Consider the following 3,620-nt stretch of genomic DNA (forward strand, 5'->3'; position numbering starts at 1 on the left):
CTATCTAATTCAGAGATCATCTAGTCTATGGAAGAGAAAAAATGGTAACAGTAAAGTCCTGGTTCAGTCCTGTGTTTACCCAAGCATTCACTTTTGTCTAAGAGCTCTAAAATTTCTACTAGGTTATAGTAGATGCCTGTACAGTGGGTCTCGTCTCCACTTTTCCTAAGGCTTTATGACGAGGGACTGTCTTTCTGCTTCTCAAAGATTCATTAGCCTAATCCAGAAAAATCACATGTCCTGTCAACTGGCCAAACTGAGCCTGATGCTGAGAAGCCAACAGCCTCCCAGGAGGACCCAGATCTTCATAGCACACTGTTATGTCACATCAACTAGCATATGCCAAGTGTAGGTCAGTTTGTGTCTCATTTTAAATCTCGTTAGAACTGACTCTATTACTTGGAACATCACTCTAGGAGTATATATACCCTAGGAACTAATCTATTGCCCACCATATATATTAGCTTCTATTATTTCATTTTTATTAATATTATTATTTATTCCATTTGGGGGTAAGCAATAAATTCACATGGCACAAATGAAAACTGTTACAAAGCACATAAACTAAGAGACTCTTCCTCATCCCTTCCCCAGTCTCTTCACAATAGGTAACCACTGTTATTACTGTATTCCATCAAATCTAAGATGCCATCAATTGTAAGATGCACCATTATTATATGTACCACCAAGAAAGAAAATAATATGGCTAATTATAATTCTAAAGTGCCATATAATGAAAGACATTCCTATTTCATTTTTGTTAAGATGTGAAAAATGCATATCATATAATTATTCCCTAATTTCTTTTCATATATACAAGCAAATATCAGTATAGATATCAATTACGCCTGCTTAAAGTAGCAACAAGAATATAATGGTTTGCTTGTTGCTTTTTCCACTCAAGGTATATCTTGGAGACCTTACCATTTCAGCAGTAAATCTCCCTGATTTATTTTTACAGTGATCAGAAAGATATAATTTACTTAACCAGTCTTCTATTGTGGACCATTCTCATTGTTCCCAATCTTGTGCTATTTCAAATAATACTATATGAATAGCCTTGTATGTACAACAGTGCACAAGACAGCACGTATTTCTGTGGGATAAAATCCTAAAATTAAATAGTTGGGCAAAATAGAATAGGTGTTTGTAACTTGGAAGAACATTGACAAATTTTCTGCCATGAGGGGCTCATATTAAGTCCCTCTCCCACAGTGAATGTATGGGTGTTGCTGTTCCTGGTACTTTTGCAATAGGCAGTATGACCTTTGTTGCTGTTGTGTTGCTTTATAAACCTCATAGATAAAAATAAATGGTATATGGGCTAGAATTGTGGCTCAGCGGTAGAGCCCTCGCCTAGGACACGTGGGACGGGGGTTTGATTCTCAGCACCACATAAAAATAAAGGCATTGTGTTGTGTCCATCTATAAAAAAATGATTCTCTCTCTCTCTCTCTCTCTCTCTCTCTCTCTCTCTTTAAAAAACTAAATAAATGGTATATCGATAGTTTTATTGCATATTTCTCATGAGTTTAATTGAGCATCTTTTTATAACTTTTACAACCATTTATATTTCATTTAAGTAAACTATCTGTTTACATTCTTCGTCCATTTTCAAATTGTTTATTGTTCTTCCTATAGGCTTTTCTACTGATATTTGTACCTTGTGACATAAATGGTAACCTTTCTTCTAGTTGATCACTCACTTGCATCTTCTTATTATTGTTTAGCTTTGTTTATTGTATTTTGTACCATTTTCATGCAGAAAGTCTGGTCTGATTTTTATGTAGCTAAATTTATTTAACTTTCATAGGTTTTGTCTGTTAAGTCATACTTGGAAAGGTCTTGCTTACTCCAAAGTTATACTATGTTTTCATCTAAAACTTTTGAAGATTTCATCTTTTTCTGTTTGAATCTTGGATCAAATTTGAAATTTCTGGCAAGCACAGTGGCACATGCCTGTAATCCCAGCAGCTCCAGAGGCTGAGGCAGGAGGATCATGAGTTCAAAGCCAGCCTCAGCAACAGAGAGGTGCTAAGCAACTCAGTGAGACCCTGTCTCTAAGTAAAATACAAAATAGGGCTGGGGATGGGGCTCAGTGGTCGAGTGCCCCAGTACCCCCCCCCCAAATGAAGTTTCTCCTATTATATGATATGAGTAGTCAGTTCATTTTTATTTTATCCTAATTACTAGCTAGTTGTCCTAATATCAGTTGTCAATCAATCCATCATTTTCCATACTAGTTTGAGATACCACCTTTATAACCATATTCCTATATTTATTTGGCTCCATCTTTGTAATACATTCCATTGGTCTTGGGTCTCCCTATTTAAACGCCTACTATTTTGTACTGAGTGTGTCCCTTCCAAGTTCGCATATTGAAATCTTAATCCTCATGTGATGGGGCAACAGGAAGTAGAGCCTTTGGGAGATCAATTAGGTTTAAATGAGGTCATGAAGGTAGAGTTCCCACAACAGGATCAGTGTCTTAATAAGAAATAGAAGTGGGACCAGCGCTTTCTCTCTCATTGAGAACACAAAGAAGAGAAAGTGCTAATACACAGCCAAATACAGGAGTCTACAAGCCAGGAAGAGGGCCCTCTCCAGAACTGAACATATCAGCATCCTGGACTTGGACTTTTTAGCTTCCGGAACTGTGAAAAACAAATTTGTGTTGACTAAGCAATCCAATCTATGACATTTTGTTATAGCAGCCCAAGCTGACTGATACCTAACAATATTTTTAAATAAAATTATCATTTCAGATGAGCAGTATGAAGTTGCTCTTGAGATCTGACATTTTTTTTTTTTTGGTGCCAGGGATTGAACCCAGGGGCCCTTAATCACTGAGCCACATCCCCAGCCATTTTTATATTTTATTTACAGACGGGGACTCATTGAATTACTTAGGGCCTCACTAAGTTGCTGAGGGTGGCTTTGAACTCGTGATCCTCCTACCTCAGCCTCCTGAGCCGCTGGGATTACAGGTGTGCGCCACCACACCCAGCAAGAACTGACTACTTTTAAATCTCCCTGTGTTTGGAAACGTGTCTTTGACACAAGTATATTGTTTTACAAACTATACCCCCAAAAGTAGAATTGCTCTACTCAGCGAAAGATGCCAGGGAGCACTTGGTGACATGACATGTCTTCTGTCTGACAGAACAGCAATAGTGATCATTATAGCATTATTACTTATACCTCTACAGGTTGTTACACACCAGAACCATTCATAGGAATAGCCAATGATTCAGCAACAAAGACCTCTGCTCAAACACCCAGAGCACTACACAACCCTTCTCCTTAAACTAAGGTGCTAACTTTCTCTAGCCAATCTGTGCTTCATACATGACACTATATCCTTTTACCTTTTAGAGGTAAAAGTCCATTCTGACTTCCCGTTTTCCCTTCATATCCTTACCTGGCCCTTGACATTTGGTGCTTGTTTTTTACCTTCCAGCTCAGAATAACTTGTCAGCTCTACATCCCAAATACATTTCAATTCCACTGTTTTCTCACTCTCTCCACTACCCACATCATGGTCTAAACCAACATCTCTATTGTGGAGCTCCCTAACTGATCTCCCTGCCTCCAGTTTTCCCCTCTCGTCCAGTCTCCAT

The sequence above is a fragment of the Ictidomys tridecemlineatus genome, chromosome X (genome assembly GCF_052094955.1).
Source record: "Ictidomys tridecemlineatus isolate mIctTri1 chromosome X, mIctTri1.hap1, whole genome shotgun sequence".
In the NCBI taxonomy this organism is placed as follows: Eukaryota; Metazoa; Chordata; class Mammalia; order Rodentia; family Sciuridae; genus Ictidomys; species Ictidomys tridecemlineatus.